This window comes from Dendropsophus ebraccatus, chromosome 15, assembly GCF_027789765.1.
Source record: "Dendropsophus ebraccatus isolate aDenEbr1 chromosome 15, aDenEbr1.pat, whole genome shotgun sequence".
Taxonomy (NCBI): domain Eukaryota; kingdom Metazoa; phylum Chordata; class Amphibia; order Anura; family Hylidae; genus Dendropsophus; species Dendropsophus ebraccatus.
In genome coordinates, this window is record NC_091468.1 from 23010416 (window position 1) to 23029870 (window position 19455).

The following is a 19455-nucleotide window of genomic DNA, read 5'->3' on the forward strand; positions in this document are numbered from 1 at the left end:
TTCTGACACATATATAAAGTTTGCAGAGCACCACCATACAAGAAACTACCAATATTATTCTAATGTATGGGGAAGAGTGTTAAAGTCAAAGATAACTCGGGTTCTAGTAGCAAGCTAAAGACCAATGAAAAAACAACTGAACCTCTAATATAGTAGAATATGTATAAATTTTATTATTAAAACCACAGTACAATAGCAATTAATGAAAAAATATATTAAATAAATACACAATGAACCATGGCTGAAAGAATGTTAAAAAACAACTAACATACATGAGGGGACTGCTGCATATGGACACTGGTAAATAAATAGATGAATAACTACAGAATTGAATACAGCATAGTAAGGCTATGCGTGATATTAATGTAAAAAAACAAGTAAAGTGCTATGCAAACTACGTATAATATAAGTAATGTGGAGTAAGTCAATAATAATAATGAAACAATAATATTAAAGTATAATACCAATAGTGCAAGGAAGTCCGAGTGTCCACCGGCGGCCCCCACCCCAACGCACGTTTCGGCGTAGCCTTTTTCCCCTTATTTACCCTTTATTTACATTAATATCACACATAGCCTTACTATGCTGTATTCAATTCTGTAGTTATTCATCTATTTATTTACCAGTGTCCACCTGCAGCAGTCCCCTCATGTATGTTTGTTGTTTTTTAACATTCTTTCAGCCATGGTTCATTGTGTATTTATTTAATATATTTTATTATGAATTGCTATTGTACTGTGGTTTTAATAATAAAATTTATACATATTCTACTATATTAGAGGATCAGTTGTTTTTTCATTGGTCTTCAGTTCCTTTCTTCTGTTGGATACTGTCTTGCACTTTTAGGCTGGTTCTTGGTGTGGGTGGGGGTGATCCCTGACTTGTCCTCTCTAAGGCCCTGTGCACACAGAGCAAGAGCGGCGGAATTCTTCAGCACCGAGAGATGCAGCGCGCACGCCTCCCATATAGTGACATTATGACACGGAGGCTGGCGGCATTCCACGGCGGACAATTCAGCCGCTCTTGCTCTGTGTGCACGGGGCCTAAGTGTGCGCTCAGCACTGCATAGTGTGTGGAAGTGCTGCTTTCAAGAAACAAGTGCGAAGGTGTCTCATGTGCATCCCTTCTCTACAGAGACCAAACAACCACTGTCCACAGGGGACCTGGCAGAAGCCAGGGTCCTCCTTGGCTACTACAGGGACCTTTCTGGCTTGCATCTTTCCTCTACAACAGCCAGAGTAAGGGTGGTATTACACGGGCCGATGGGGGCCCGATAATACCTGTAAACGAGCAGCGATCTGCTAGATTGTTGCTCGTTTACTTGGCCTATTACACGGCCCAATAATCGTTAAACAAGGGCTGCAGGGACATTGTTACCGATGTCCTTGCAGCCTTTGTTTAAACTGTATACATACCTAATCCATGGTCCAGGGTTCCTCTTCTTCTTAACTTCTCCCCGGGTCCACGCACTTCAGCTTCACAGTGGCTTGTCTTTGGCTGCGGCGGTTCCGGCCTGTGATTGGCCGAGGGGCCTGTCAGCTGACACAGGCCGCTGAGAAGCCGGAGCGCACGGGACCCGGTAAGAAGCTCTGAGGAAGAGGAACCCTGGACCATGGATTAGGTATGTATTCTTCTTTGCTAAACGTAGCGGTGCACGGTCAGCGCCCGACGATTATAGGTCTGAACTTATATCAACGATCAGCCGATGACAACGATCATCGGCTGATCGTTGTCTTTAGTACACGAAACGATAATCGGCCGAATCGGGCCGATTATCGTTCCGTGTAATAGTACCCTAAGACTCACTAAGGTGTGGCTACACTTCCTCTCCCCATGTGACTTCCCTCTACAGCTTCTGTAAGGTGTGCTGTGATTGGGTGAGAAGAGAGTGCAAAAGAAAGAGAAGGGTAGAGATAGTTAGAAAAGAGAAAGAACTTCCATTGGTGCACAGATCCTAAAACAATAACCCTTTAGTTACATCCAGCTATGCAATAGTTAGGTACACAATATACATACTAGCGACATCTAGTGGCAAAACCTAGGTACTACTTCATTACCACTTTTACTTTGAAGTACAGACTTTTGCGAGGGGTGTAAAGACTAGAAACACCCGTGATTTGGTGTCTGCAAATCTTCCTTCTCTGCACTGACAGGTCACTGGCCGCTCAGACAATCATTGCCCGTGGCCTGTCTCGGCCAGTGATCGGCCGGCGGCCTGTCAGTGCAAGAAGGCAGAGCTTCAGACACTGGAGAATGCCTAAGGGCACCAGGGAATGTGGTAAGGTGAGTTATTACTTTATTATTTTAAACTAAAGGCAAGGGTTGCATGGACACAAAAAATGCAACAGCTCACCGCAATGGCAATGGCCCCCCCAACTGCCCAAAAAAACTTCCACAAAAATAATGAGGCTCTTCGTTACCATTTGAAAATGGTGTAAACTACCCTACCACGTTACGGTGGCCTTATACACGGGGCAGTCCTACACTGTACTATGGCCTCTCCATGGCATGAAATACGCCTATGCTCTGGGCATGCAATCTGTCTTATACCTGCACATGTAATTACACCACCTGGGTAGGATAGGTGGAGGGTTGCATGGACATCGCTAATGATGTCCGTGCAGCCCTTACTACCTGATAGTTGGCCCTTCTAATTGCTCAGTAAATGAGCGCCAATCTAGGAGATCGGCGCTTGTTTACAGTTCATGATTGGGCAGCCTAATAGGAAATTACTAATTTCTGAACAGATGGCTATGTCATAGCATTTTATTCTGTTTATTGACCTGGTGGTATAGGTGGCTCGGAGGACCAATGTAGAATAGATCTTTTTGTTTACACTTACGCTACAGTGTAATTTAATTTGTGATTGGTACACACACTACAAGTTCACAGCGTATAGTTGGGCTATTAATATAACATCTTTTTATATTGAGCACTACACAGTGGCGGTAGTATATATATCAAAGGTAGTATTTATACATACACATCAGATCATACAGGTATATGCTAGCGGCGCGGACTGGCAGTATTTACATAGATGATTTTAGCACATTCAGCTCATTATGCACTTTAGTACGCTTCATTCACATAATTGTTACACACTACACAGTCACATCATTTATTATTCACATTATTTTATTAACTTGTATTGTAAGTTTATCATTAATACTGTAATTTATGCAATTTGCACAGCACTTGCACATTTATTTGATCACTTTAGCACTGGCATTTTTTTTTGCACTGAGCACTTTTACATCATTTTGCACTTTTATGTTTGCATGTGGCACTTCTGTTATAGAGTTGGCACTATCATATCATATGAAGGAGCAATTTTCTGTTTTGCATACATTTGTGACTTCACATTATATTTTTGGGTTGGTTTCAATGTTTAATATGCTGCCAGCACTACAGCTCTTTTCCAAAATGGCAACTTGACCGTGCGCCTATGTCTGCGCATGATCCAGTGATTGCCAGCACTCTTGTCCATTTTCAAGATGGCGTCCATGCCGTGTGCGGTCCACTGAGCATGACTCTACGGCAGCGACATGATGACGCCCCTGATGTCATTTCCGGTCCCGGGCATCGTGGTGCTGCCGATAGGGAGGTGCGCTGGTGGACCGCTATGTAACATGCGGCACAGTCCATCATCCAATCCCATGGCAGTGGTACAGGTATATAAAGTCCTCCGGTCCTCCCCCTCATTACTCCCTGAGGAAGCGTGCGAAACGGCGTTAGAGTGATGTGGGAGGCCAGCGGACTGGGACCCTGTATACCATTGGTAACACATTGATGACATGTGTATGATTATACCCTGTATTACTCTGTTCAGCGTACTGGAGCATTATAAATGACTATGTAACTTTTGTCCCAGTAGTGGGGTCTCCCACCTCCTAGGCCTTGATTTTATGTTTTTTCTTTTGTGATGGATCTAATAAATTTTTGTTATTAATTTTGAACCTTGAGTGATTCATGATTGTTATTTTGGACTCATAGTGCTATATAGGTGTTGTCTAGCATTGGGTTGGGTACTGAGTGTCATTTTTAAATTTAACAATACATTATTATTCTAGGAATATAGGTGTTTTCATTTCTGCAAAATGTCTGCAGTGTTATCCCCCTGCTGACCGCAGCCATTAGTGGGTCCATGTGTGTATAATGGTTAGGTAGGTGTTACATGTCACAGTAACATCCACATGATGCCATGTCACAAGATCTCCAGCAGAATATTGTCCAAAACACTGTCCCCACCATCTTGTCTTCTTCCCATAGTGCATCCTAGTGCCATCTCTTCCCCAAGTGATGCACACACACCCGGCCGTCCACATGATGGAGAATATGATACATCAGACCAGACATCTTCTTCCATTGCTCCAGTTCCGATGCCCATTGTAGACACTTTCGGGGATGGACAGGGAAGGGGTCACATGATCTCTGACCCGTCTGCGGGGCCACATACACAGCAAGCTGCCATGTCCTCTGTGATCTGACTCCTGAAGTTTTTCAGTGGTTTGCTCTACAACAGCTCTTCTTGTGGGTTAGGACCAGGCAGTCTAGCCTACAGACCACACACATCTATAAGCCTTGGGCTACACAATCCTGGCCCTGGTGGTTCATCCTTGGGCACTTTTTGGTTGGTACTGACCACTACATACGTGGGACTCCCCACAAGACTGTCCGCTCTGGAGATGAACTGTCTACACATCATTTTTCAGCCCTGGTCACGGTTGCTCAGATCCTTAGGGCCCTATGACACATGGTGATTATCACCTGTCCACTCTTCCTGGTGTCCTGTGGACTTGTCGCTAGGATCCCTACTCACTGCAGCCGCCGCTGACACTTCTGAACCATCTCTCCAGTGATAAGCCACTTAGTCAATCACTGGCTGAGGCAGGACAGCGCAGCGGTTACTGCAGAGATGGGTTCATAAGTGTCAGTGGCTGCGGTAAGTGGGGATCGCAGACACAAACCAGGAGGACATAGGCTTGGTAAGCAAGCTGCAATCTAGCAGATAAGCGCTCGCCTACAGTGAATGTCTGGCCATCTAATATAGCCCCTATACTTCCCTCATCAATTTCCAGAACTGCCTACAATATAGCCCCCCGACGGGCTCCATTGTTACCAGATAATCCACAGCATTTTTTTTTCTCTTTTGCACTTTCCTATCAAAAACCCAAGTCAGCACAAGTTTCATTGCATCTCCACATTCTTGTAGAATTTTATGGTCAGCACGTTATATGGGTTTAGAAAGACAGTAGCTTTCTTCTAGAAACAGCAGCACTCTTGTCCTCAGTTTGCCTGTTGTATTGCATCTCAGTTATATTAACCTCTTCATGACGCAGGATGAGTATGTTCTTCCTGCAGCCATTAGGCGAAAGCAGAGAGGGCTCAGGGTGCGGGCCCATTCCGCAATGTGCGGCTCCCAGCTGCTATCAGCAGCCGGCGTGGCCAATCGCCGCTCCTGGCTAATTAGCTTTTAAATGCAGCTGTGAAAGCTGATAGCTGCATTTAAATAGCATGTCCCCCATCCCTGGTGTCTAGTGAGGGGCCTAATTGTTGCACGGACGTTGATCCTGGCTCAGCAATCTATAGATCTGTGCCGCAGCAGCCCAGAGTAAGGCTGCATTCACATATTCCATGTTCCGCACAGAACATGGACGTGGAACGTCTGTAATGTAGTCCTCCCCACACCAGGGCAGCATCTGCGATAAGATGTTGGTAGCGGGGGAACTGTATGATTATGCACCGCACGCCACATATTCATACAGTTCCCCCGCTCCCAGCATCTTATCACAGATGCTGCCTGGGGGGGGGGGGGGCTCCATTACAGGCATTCCATGTCCGTGTTTCGTGCAGAACATGGAAGGTGTGAATGCAGCCTACGGGCCGATCGCAAATACGATCATAAGTAACGATTATCGTTCCATGGAAATGACTGAATGTTTTCAGGTCTTTCGCAATAGCGGTCGTTTTAAATCGTTATTCTTTAACGATTATGCAAACGATAATCGTCCAGTGGAATAGGGCCCTAATACAGCACTGATCTAATCAATCAGTGCTGTATTCAGTATATTGCAGTGATCTCTATGAGAAATGAAAGCAGTAATTATAAAAGTCCCCCAGGTGAACTAAAAGTTAAAGTATATGTTTAAAAAAAAAGAGTGTTAAAAAAAATCCCCTTCCTAATAAAAGTTTAAATTACCCTCTTTTTCCATTTTATAAATAAAAAAAATTCAACATATTTGATATCACCGTGTGCGTAATTGCCCGAACTATTAAATTATCACATTCCTGATCATGCATGGTAAATGGCGTAAGCACAAAAATCCACCAAAGTGCAAAATTGCTGATTTTAGGTCACATGAAATCCAGAAAAAATGTAATAAAAAGTGATTAAAGTGTGAAATATAAGCAATCAAGGTACCGATAGAAATTACAGAACATGGCGAAATAAAATGACACCTCACACAGCCCCATAGACAAAAAAATAAAAGCATTGTAAGGATCAGAAAAGAACAATTTGAAGATTTTTTTAAGAAAGCTTTTTTAAAAATTATTATTATTTTTTTTTTTTTTTAAGGCATCAAATAAAATATGTTACATATCGTTGTAATCGTACTGACTTGAGGAACATAGATAATATGCCAGTTTTACCATAGGGCGACGGTTCAAAGTAGACCTGTCAGCCCCCCCTCACCCCTGGACAGGGCCCAGCGTACATACTGTCTTCCTGCTCCCGCCATGGAGAGATGGCACAGCTCCATTGATTTCCTATGGCCTGGACTCATCTGCATATTGAGTGCGCTGATGAGCAACTGCCATATCTCCGCTCCGGGACCGAGACTGGAAAACGCAGGAGCTGGTATGTGTGCCGTGTCCTGTCCGGGGGTTGGGTGGGTTTGGGGTGTCTGACAGGTCTGCTTTAAAGAGTCACTGTCGTATTTTTTTTTTTTTTTTGCAGAAATCAATAGTCCAGGCGATTTTAAGAAACTTTGTAATTGGGTTTATTAGCCAAATCTGCCATTATCTGCATGTAAAAAGCCTTTTCCCAGGTCCCCCCCTCCTTCCTTGTTGCAGGAGACGCAACCTGTCTGCTCTAGGGAGAGGGGAGGGGGGAGGAGGAAGGAGGGAGTTAGCCGGCAGCAGAAAGCAGATAACAGAGGATTACAGGCACGGAGCTGGGTGACAGCTGTAATCCGAGCTCAGACAGGTCACTGGTGACTGTCACAGGAGATATCCCATGAGGGATTTGCAGATTAACTCTTTGTTGTCCTGTTTTGGTCTTTTCTTTAGCTCTCTCCATAGGAGAACAATGAAGACAGGGGGGAGAGCTTCAAACTGCTTTTTCATTATAAAAATGCATTTTTCGGATAATAAACCCAATTACAAAGTTTCTTAAAATCGCCTGGACTATTGATTTCTGCAACAAAAAAAAATCACGACAGTGACACTTTAAACATGAAACCCCTTTAAAATATAAAGAATTGCTATTTTTTTCACAAAAAATAAGGGCTCATGTCGGTCTGTAGATGAAAACAATTAATGCACTATGGCCTTTCAAACACAAGGACAAAATGAAAGCACAAAAATGAAAATTGGCTCAGTCCTTATGGGGTTTAAATGAATAGAGCAGAAATGTAATACTACACACAACCTGAGAACAAGTGTGGAGCTGCTTTTGGAAAGGAAGTTGCTATGTTTTCCTAATCCTGGATAACTCCTTTAAAAACAGGTCACTGATCTGTACAGAGTTGGTAACAACCATAGGCATCTGCCAATATATTCTATGGTTACAAACCTACTTGCCGGATCTGCAGCGAGTCCCCTTGCTGCGTATTTGCAGCGAGACTCGCTGCAGATCCGGCCCCTATTCTTTCAATGGAAGACAAAATCGCAGCAGGGATGTACATCCCTCCTGCGATTTTGTCTGCAGCCCGCCCCATTAACCCCCCGGCCGCCGGACATTATACATTACCGGGTCCCCGTTCCTGCTTGCTTCGGGGCTCCCGGTGTCTTCACGGCTCGCCTGGCCAATCAGTGCGCTGCGGCGGGGCCGGGCGGAACGTGTCGGGAGCCGCCGAATCAAGCAGGAGCCGTGATCAGGTAATGTATACTGTATCCTGCCCGCCCCCCTGCAGCCCCGATCGCCCCCAACCCCGCAGCCCCGCCCGCATGATCGCCCGCAGCCCCAGGCCCCCCCCCCCCCCCGCCGGGCAATTGTGCGGCCGGGGGCGATCGTGCGGCCGGGGGCTGTGGGGTTTGCGGCGATCGTGCGCTCGGGGGCTGCGGGGTTGGCGGCGATCGTGCGCCCGGGGGCTGGGGGCGATCGTGCAGCCGGGGGCAACGGTGCGGCCAGGGGCTGGGGGCGATCGGGGCTGCAGGGGGGCGGGCAGGATATACATTACCTGATCCCGGCTCCTGCTTGCTTCAGCGGCTCCCGGCACGTTCCGCCCGGCCAATCAGTGCGCTGCCCCGCCGCAGCACACTGATTGGCCGGGCGGGCAGTGAAGACACCGGGAGCCCCGAAGCAAGCAGGAACGGGGACCCGGTAATGTATAATGTCTGGCGGCTGGGGGGTTAATGGGGCGGGCTGCAGACAAAATCGCAGCAGGGATATACATCCCTGCTGCGAGTTTTTCTGCTATTGAAAGTATAGGGCCGGGATCTGCAGCGAGTCTCCCTGCAAAAACGCAGCAAGGAGACTCGCTGCAGATCCGGCAAGTGGGTTTGTACCCTAAGGGGTAGTTTAAAACAAAAGAAGTAAAAAGCTGGACACACCATGCAAGTGCACACCACAAGTATGAAGTATCAAAAAGTCTAAATTTTATTAAGCAAATTATGAAACACACATAAGGAACACAATAATAGTCAAGGTTGACCCACATACAATAAAAAGTGGGTCTAAACCCTACAGAGGGCTATATGCACATAATAATGCAACCATGACCGGAGCTACCCAACATCAAGGCGAACAACAGGAAACAAAGAACTTATAAATATATGAATAATAAAATCAAGAAAAATCTGTATAGTGTAATGTTACAATGGTTACTGCAAATGATACCTTGAAGTATATGTTAAATACAAAATAACTACTGATAACATAGGATACCTGTAAAGTAACAAAATAGCAACAAAAACCCTGTTACCCACAAACAAACAAGGGCCACAATAGCGCCTAAGGAAGCTCCAACGGTCATGGAATAATCACCCCTGGAAGAAAGGCTCCACGCGTATCGTCACCCTCCGGTGACTTCGTCAGGAGTGAAGATCTAGGTCCGGTGTTCCCATATATACTATCTCAAATCAGTACATAAATGAGTAATTATAGATGGCTATAGTCTAACGGCCCCATAGTTTACCTGGCGGTTTGAAATGGTGCAACCCGTCATCAACATGGCCGCCGGTGGCGTGTGTAAGTCTCCTCTGCGCATGACCCGTTGATGTCAGTGTCCGACACGACATAATGCTGGCGCCTGCGCGAGAACTTAGAATGGTCGAACAAGGTTGACAAGTTGACGATAAAAAATTATTCACAGAATAACACACATTACAAAGTTATACAACTTTGTAATGTATGTTATGTCTGTGAATGGCCCCCTTCCCCGTGTTTCCCCCCACCCACGCTAGACCCGGAAGTGTGGTGCATTATACTCACCGCATCTCGTGTCGTCCACGGTCTCCAATCGTCAGCAGTGACGTCTTCTTCGGGAGCTTGGCGGATCTTCCCGAGTGCCGGCCACCCTCTGCAGCGTCATCCGAAGCTCAGCCGCGATTGGCTGAGCATAACTGTGCTCAGCCAATCGCGGCTGAGCGGCTGATGACGTGGCCACGTCATCAGCTGCTCAGCCGCGATTGGCTGAGCACAGTTATGCTCAGCCAATCGCGGCTGAGCTTCGGATGACGCTGCAGAGGGCGGCCGGCACTCGGGAAGATCCGCCTGCCTCCCGAAGAAGACGTCACTGCTGAGGATCGGAGACCGTGGTCGGCACGTGACAGGTAATGTATAGCGCACCACACTTCCGGGTACACGGGTAGGGGTGGTGGGACACGGGGAAGGGGGCCATTCACAGACATAACATACATTACAAAGTTGTTTAACTTTGTAATGTGTGTTATTCTGTGAATAATTTTTTATCGCCGGACAACCCCTTTAAAGATTACTAATTCAAGATAGAGTGCATAGAAGAAAACTCAGGCTATAGGACAGAGAAGGTATATATTCCAAAACATGTGTTATATGGAGAGCAGAACTCTGTGTGAGTAGAAGGATATATTATACATGATGTAGGGTCACATGTTGTTTTTATGTGGATAGATGGGGAGAGGGGGGAGCTTGGATGGAGCGGAAGGGGGAGGGAGGGGGATATGGGGGGAGGGAGCCCCCCCCCTTTTTTTTCTCCATATATCATATTACAACGTACTTATTTTCACATACTATTGACACCTTCTAGGTCATATATCACATCCTTTTCCATACTTTTACACACACATCCATATACACACAGTTTTGTTTGCTCACTTAGTGATAGACGTTAGTATTTTGGACATGTTTTTGCTTGTAGTGCACACCAGTACATCCATACACTGTTTTCTCATCAGACACCAGACACAGACACAGTTTTTTCATTTATACACAGTCTTCTCACTTGACACCAATAAAAAAAATTTTTTAATAATAAATTATTTTTTTTTCCTAGTTCCTTCCCCTTACCTTTCCCCATCCTCTGACCTTTTTCGTTCCTTTTTTCAGTTCTCCACGCCTTTCCTTCATCCCATATGATTTTAAGATGGTCCTGTAGGGAATATGAAAAACAGTGGAATCCCTGCTCGTCTGATCTACTCGTCTGTTTTACCATAAGTTTACCAACTTAGATATGGGGCGGAATCTAGGAGGGGTGCCTATTACTTGTGGACATGGGTCGTTATTCATAGGCAACCATACAGGACCGTATGGCCCAGGGTTGTCATTAGTGTACCAGAATTGGACTATCAATCATTTTTTGTTGTGTAACAGATACTATGAGTCGCACTTACTATTCTGGGGATGAGACAATATCACCTACCTTGAGTGCAATATACATCCCTTTACAGGTTATGTTTCAGGTTGACGTTAGAGATACTATATTGATGAATATAAGACATCCTGCTATGTATGGTCTTAAGTATTGTATATGTGGGGTCGCCATATCTGGGGCTCTCTGACGTGGCCATTTGGCCGCGTGGGGGATATCCCACGGATATATCCTATGCGCATTGGATCTGATTATACTTTATTTGTTTGTGGTTGTGTTATTTATGAGTATTAGATATTAGGTTGACATTGTGTTGATATTTGGATTGCATTATATAGTAAAATCACTTCGTTATAATTTAAGGCACTTTTAATTTCCAAATAACAAAAAACAATAACAAAAATACAAAATAAAAATCAAATTAAAAAAAAAAAAATTAATAAAGATAAATAAATAAATAATAAATTAATTAATAATTATTTTTTAAAAAATAAATAGCATATAAATAACTAAGTAACATTAACATAACATGATAGAATAATCTTTTGAACTAAACTAGCACACCGAGACACGTAGCATGATTATGGTGAATAACAATATTTACTTAATTTGATGTGATATCGGTATCTACCCTATTTAATCACTGATTTATTTTAGTGTGGTATTGTTATTTATTTTATCTAATTCATTCCAGTGTGATGGTACTATATATTATATCCATCTAATTCATTATAGTACGGTATTGTTATACTTTACATCCATCTGAACAGTGTTGCGTATATCAGGCTATGTTCTTTTGTATTAGCAATACAACATGACCGAATATATTTAATTCTGTCCCTATAATGACACACAGATTCATACTTTTTTTTTTTTTTTGATTTGGAGTTTACACGTTCATGTCTTATAGCTTGGTTTTCTCTATATATCTTATTTCTAACCATTATCATTTAAATTGGCCAAACTTTGTTCTTTTAGTTCAAAGTTCTCGCGCATATGCCAGTATTATGACGTGTCAGACACGTGACCTGGCAGATCACGCAATGACACTGACATCCTTGGGTCATGCGCGGATAAGATCTATTTAGTTCTGCTCTCCATATAACACATGTTTTGTAATATATACCTTGTCTGTCCTATAGCCTGAGTTTTCTCTATCTTGAATTAGTAATCTTTAAACTTGTCAACCTCGTTCGACCATTCTAAGTTCTCGCGCATGAGTCAGCATTATGACGTGTCGGACACTTGACCGAGATGTTCGCGTGACGACACTGACATCAACGGGTCATGCGCAGAGGAGACTTACACACGCCACCGGCGGCCATGTTGATGACGGGTTGCACCATTTCAAACCGCCAGGTAAACTATGGGGCCGTTAGACTATAGCCATCTATAATTACTCATTTATGTACTGATTTGCGATAGTATATATGGGAACACCGGATCTAGATCTTCACTCCTGACGAAGTCACCGGAGGGTGACGATACGCGTGGAGCCTTTCTTCCAGGGGTGATTATTCCATGACCGTTGGAGCTTCCTTAGGCGCTATTGTGGCCCTTGTTTGTTTGTGGGTAACAGGGTTTTTGTTGCTATTTTGTTACTTTACAGGTATCCTATGTTATGAGTAGTTATTTTGTATTTAACATATACTTCAAGGTATCATTTGCAGTAACCATTGTAACATTACACTATACAGATTTTTCTTAATTTTATTATTCATATATTTATAAGTTCTTTGTTTCCTGTTGTTCGCCTTGATGTTGGGTAGCTCCGGTCATGGTTGCATTATTATGGGCATATAGCCCCCTGTAGGGTTTAGACCCACTTTTTATTGTATGTGGGTCAACCTTGACTATTATTGTGTTCCTTAAGGGAACTTTTTAGATGTTTTTAATCATGTGTTTGGTGTTTCATAATTTGCTTAATAAAATTTAGACTTTTTGATACTTCATACTTGTGGTGTGCACTTGCATGGTGTGTCCAGCTTTTTTCTTCTTTGGTTTGCATCTGATTTATTCTGGATATAAAGTGGCACCCCTTTAACTGATATTTTGGTCGAGCCTCCAAATTTGTTCTGTTTGGTAAGGGGTAGTTTAGGCTCATCATCAGTACACTGTTAGGGCGGGTTCACACTACGGAATTCTCGCGCACATTGTCCGCGGAATTCCGTCAGCTGTCCGCCTGCACATCTGGACGCCTTTCCGCCGGCCCCATAGACACCATTCTATGGGCTGGCGTATTCCGCTATACGCTGAAAGAAGTGTCATGTTACTTCTTTTAGCGGATTGCGGAATACGCCGGCCCATAGAATGGTGTCTATGGAGCCGGCGCAAAAGCGCGTGCCCGTGCGGGCGGACAGCTGACGGAATTCCGCGGACATTGTCCGCGAGAATTCCGTAGTGTGAACCCGCCCCTTATACCTCTAGTGTGGTGCAAGGTTGAATATTCCTGTATCAGGCAGCTCAGGATGAACAAAGTCATAACCCCACCCAGTAATAGTAATCTTGTAGAGGCAATCTCTGAGCCTCATATAATGCACATTACCTGGACTGCACAATGTAAGTGCTCTCATAAAAGCCATGAAGCGTCCTTGATAGCCGATCGCAGTCATATAGCGAGCTCATGTATTTACCTTCTCAGGCTCATTTCCACCAGGAGCAGACAATTCTCACCGTTACAATGGAGCCGGACCTGTGTTCTCTCACCTGTGTCCAATGGCGATTATGGTGTTGGGTTAATGCAGTACTTTTTTTATTGTATAGTGCTGACATCTTCCTCAGCAATGTACAGGGATGGTCATCACTGACCTTGAGCTCACAATCTCATACACACATTAAAGAGTCAAGGTCATAAGACACATAAAAGGGCCTGAAAAGGAACTTCAGGGGAAACTCCTGAGCGCCTACAAGCTCTATGCACATATTGTCCTTGGTTGGATCTGAACCCATGGTGCGATGGAAAACTTAATCACTAGAACAGCTGCATGCAGATACTAAGCCTCCCCTAATGAGTGTGTGTGTGTATATATATTATATATATATATATATATATATTATATACACATACATACACACTATAGAGCTCAGGGGAGGCTACAGCACTAGTGACACAGACAGCTCCCCTCAGTGTAATGTCTATTCAAATGGTAACGTGTATAATATAGATATCAGGGGGGGCTTAGTATCTGCATAAAGCAGCATAAATCAACCATTACTGCCTCTGCATTCTGCACCTACTTCGTATGTTATTATGACTTTCAAAATCTAAAATCAACAGATGTAATATAAAGAACGTTTCCTGAAGGCAGCTATACCTACTGTATCCAGGGATCCAATCTCCTGCAGGCAGCTATATAACATCTATACTTACTATATCCAGGGATCCAGTCTCCTGCAGGCAGTTATATAACAGCTATACTTATTTGTGTCCTGGTCCAGTCTCCTGAAGACAGTTATATAACAGCTATACTTATTTGTGTCCCAGTCCAGTCTCCTGAAGGCAGCTATATAAAAGCTATACTTACTGTATCCAAGTCCAGTCTCCTGAAGGCAGCAATATAACAAAGCTATACTTACCATATCCAGGTCCAGTCTCCTAAAGCCAGCCTTTTTTAGTCTTGTGCTGGTTGAGACTTAAAGGAGAAGTCCGGCCAAAAAATTTTTTATATGTTATTACTTATGGAAAGTTATACAATTTTCTAATGTACATTAATTATGGGAAATGCTCATATACTACTATTTCCCTTAATTTAGTGTATCAGGAAGTGTTAGAATTATCTCTGAAGCAGTGACGTCTCGACGAACGGTGTAATTCCTATGGAGTGTCCAGCAGGGGGCGCTCTATATATAAAAGTCAATGAGTACCATTAACTTCTATATATAGTGCGCCCCTGCTGGACACTCCATAGGAATTACAGTGTATGTAATGTTATGCACTGTACTTTTGTGACTTCATGAATACATTTATGGAATACTTTGGGGAGCAAGTGTCCTTGCTCCCCAAAGTATCCCATAAATGTATTCAATGAATACATTTGCTGGGCACCGAGCAGGGAGGGAGAGAGGTGCCATCTACCTCCCCCCTCCCTGCTCGGTGCTGGGAACATATACAAAGTACTACTCCCCCATTATCTGCAGATAATGGGGGAGTAGTACCTTTTGCTATCCCTATCACCGCCCGCTCCGCCGCCACCGCCGCTCACACAGGGGCTGCTTTTCATGCCCCCCCTCCTCCTGGCATCAAACTTACTATTCCCCGCCGCCCGCGCCGCTCCTCACTACCCGCTCGCTCGCCCCGTTCCTCACACTATCTGGCCGCCGCTCTCTGCTCTTGCATGCCGGCCGCGTCAGCCCGCCCCCACCCCGGCCGGGGACACCAGGAAGCGCCGTGCTTCCAGCGGGGGTGGGCTGACGCGGCCGGCATGCAAGTGCAGAGAGCGGCGGCCAGATAGTGTGGGGAACCGGGCGTGCGAGCGGGTAGTGAGGAGCGCGATAGTAAGTTTGATGCCGGGAGGGGGAGGAGGAGGGGGAGCGGCGGGGGGCATGAATAGCAGCCCCTGTGTGAGCGGCGGTGGCGCGGACGGTGATAGGGATAGCACAGGTACTACTCCCCCATTATCTGCAGATAATGGGGGAGTAGTACTTTGTATATGTTCCCAGCACCGAGCAGGGAGGGGGGAGGTAGATGGCACCTCTCTTCCTCCCTGCTCGGTGCCCAGCAAATGTATTCATTGAATACATTTATGGGATACTTTGGGGAGCAAGGACACTTGCTCCCCAAAGTATTCCATAAATGTATTCATGAAGTCACAAAAGTACAGTGCATAACATTACATTACATACACTGTAATTCCTATGGAGTGTCCAGCAGGGGCGCACTATATATAGAAGTCAATGGTACTCATTGACTTCTATATATAGAGCGCCCCCTGCTGGACACTCCATAGGAATTACACCTTTTGTCGTGACGTCACTGCTTCAGAGATAATTCTAACACTTCCTGATACACTAAAATAAGGCAAATAGCAGTATATGAGCATTTCCTATAATTAATGTACATTAGAAAATTGTGTAACTTTCCATAAGTAATAACATATAAAAAAATAATTTTGGCCGGACTTCTCCTTTAACACAGGAAGTCACAGCTCAATGTGTCCATCAATCAAGTGATGTTCAGTGCTCAGATGACCATGACTTCCTATGTTAAGTATTTTTTTTTTCAAACAGATTAAACATAGGAAGTCTGTGTTTCCCATGATAACTAAGAGAAAAAAAATAATAATGTAACATGCAAACATGCTTTATAATCACATCCCCTGTAGATTTAGATTTAAAATGACAGAAGTCATTGGAGCTCACTCAGGTACCAGTGCCCTGATACAACGGCTACCCCTAGCTTTTCTCTGGGTGCTACAGTCCAAGTTCTACAGTTTCAATAAGAAATTTGCTAAAACTTCAGCAGATTCTGAAAGCAAATGCCAAAAGGATTTAAAGGGGTTGTCCAGCGAAAAACGTTTTCTTTCAAATCAACTAGTGTCAGAAAGTTACACAGATTTGTAATTTACTCCTATTAAAAAAAAACAATCACAAGTCTTCCAGTACTTATCAGCTGCTGTATCCCATGCAGGAAATGTTTTATTTTTAGTCTGACACAATGCTCTCTGCTGACATCTCTGGCCAGAGCAGGAAAGGTTTTCTATGGGAATCCCTATTCTGCTCTGGACATTTCCTGTCTCGGCCAGAGACATCAGCAGAGAGAACTGTGTCAGACTGAAAATAAAACAACAATGCCTGTAGGACATACAGCAGCTGATAAGTACTGGAAAACTTGTGATCTTTTTAATAGAAGCAAATTACAAATCTCTATAACTTTGACACCAGTTGATTTGAAAGAAAAACCCCTTTAATCTTGAAACTACAAATAGACACAAAAAAATGTAGGTGCTGGCTCCTCCTGCTGGAACAATGCGGAGCTGCAGGCATCACCTACATTCACGTTTTGTGATTGATGTTTACATTTCCAGTATTCAATGTACAAGATCGATGTATGTGTGATTTTAATAGTACAGGCTTTTACCACATTTGTCCATCCAAATACATTTACATTAATTTTATTTGAAAATGTATTACCCCCTCCACCCCAATTTTTTAAATCTTGTTTTTTTTTACCCTCAGTAAGATCTATTATTATTCTCCAGAGCTTCACCAGCAGAATAGTGAGTGCAGCTCTGAAGTAGAATACAGTATGTAACTCAGGATCAGTACAGGAACTATAAAAAGTCTTAGGCGAAGCTACATGCTGAAAACAAGCCCACAAAACCCAGTGTGTTCTGTGTCGTTCTAACCATACACTGCTTTATTAAAATAAAAAAACCTCTCATAACAAGTCCACACATACAATACATACATTAGATATCAGCCCTCAGGTAGTAACCGTGCGGAACGTGACATGAAAGAAGATACAAAGTACACCAGAACTCTTAGAATATTTTTTTTTTCTTTTTAAACTATACAAGCGCCTCAGGGTGCGGCCCCAGGCGTCTCTGCTCTGTACAATACCATAAAATACTTCATTATTTGTGGGTTCTAAAATATTGGGGGACACTTTACCTATGGCTAGCTTTAAAACAAATGCGAAATGTTTTATTATCGTTCACCTCTGTGGACCACCCCAATACACAACTCTGTACAGGATAAACATTTTGAGGGGAATACACGCTTTTTTTGCTATATGCCAAATGGTACACACAACTGCAACCTGCAAGATGGCGACAACGCTGCTTAGTCCTTGGGTGACATCCACTGGGATATAAATATGGACTGTCCATGCCTGCAAGAATCTGTAAACTATGAAAGAACATTTTGGGTCTTTTAGAGTAAAGCACAACTTTGGTGGAACTCTGTACACTATATTCTGTTTTATGGTTTTGTTTGACTGTAATCTGCTGATATGTCCTAAAAAGCATGGGGTGCTGAGGATGAAGTGAGTTTCTAACCTTTTACCTTGGCACCGTTTAAGGCAGTATTTCCGCCCCAGTGCATAAAAATGAAACTAATGGATTGGAATAAAGTTGAGGATGGAGGTAAGAAACTTACCCTCATCCTTAGGGCCCCGTGCCCTGTAGTGGCGTATCAGCAGGTTAAATTCTTCTAACTTGCTGATAATTTCCCTTTGATGTTTTGTGAAACTTTATGTAAAGGTCAACACCGATCCCAAAACCACCACCAAACAATGAGTTCCTGATCGGTGGAGATCCAACCACCAATTACAAAATTGAAGGTCCTACTACGTTTGAACAATGTGACGTTCTGACACGTGCGCTGCTGCCCCATTCCACAATGGGACAGAGGTGCAGCATTCAGCTATGATTGAGAGACCCATAGTTTTAAATAAAATAGTGCACGTCTGGCCACTGCTCTGTCCAACCAATGGAACATAAGACCCTTATTATCCTGATTTGTAGAGGACAAAGATGTCAGCCCCCCACTGATCAGATATTTAGCTATCCTCATCATACCAATAGGGTTAAACTGAGGGGCAGCACACATGTCTGACTGCTGCTCTATTCAACTAGGGAGATACAGCTCCACCCTTCTTGGTATTGGTTGGACCCCCACTGATCTGACACACCTATCCTATGGATAGGTAATAAGTAGCATTGGGCAGATCTGTCAAAATGTTTGGGTTCTTCAAGGTTCACTGAACCCGTATATGCTCAGTGTTTTACTCCCCTCGGCTTCAGAAGTTGCATGATGCCCTAGGGCTGCCAGGGAACCATGAATACAGCCTGTGGCTGTATCCATGTGTTCCAGGGCTCGTTAGGGCTGCTTCCAACTTCTTCAGCCATGGGGAATCAAACACCAAGCATTCAGGTTTGGATAACGTTGCAGAACCAAACATTTTGACAGATCCGCTTAACACTAGTAATAAGTGCTGTTGGTGGATAAATAGGCCGTCTCATCACCAAAACCCATAAGGACAGTGATTCTGCCGCCAACCCCCACTGAAGACGTAAGTGGACAGACAGAATGGTTGCTAGCTATACACCCCTGATACAGTCATTGAAAAGGTTGTTAGGCCATGTGTATCCCTAGCAACTAGACTGTCAGAACAACAAACCTGACTGGAACAAAGACAGCAGTGAAGCAGCTTAAGCAAGAGTCACTCAATGTCTAACACCTCTGACAGAACCTCCTTTACACTTTATACTGAAATAATCAGATTCTTGGCAGATTCTCCTCAGCTTCCAAATCTAACCCCTGATGATGTAGGGGGGAGAAGAAAATCCACAAGGAACATGAGGATTCTCTCTCAGTCCACATGTCTCTTGAGCATCAAAACATTTCTTTAGATCACTGTTCCCCAACCTGTGGCTCCCCATGGATTGCAAAACTAGAACTCCCATGACGCCCTCATGAAGTTCTCTAACCACTGCTTTTTCAG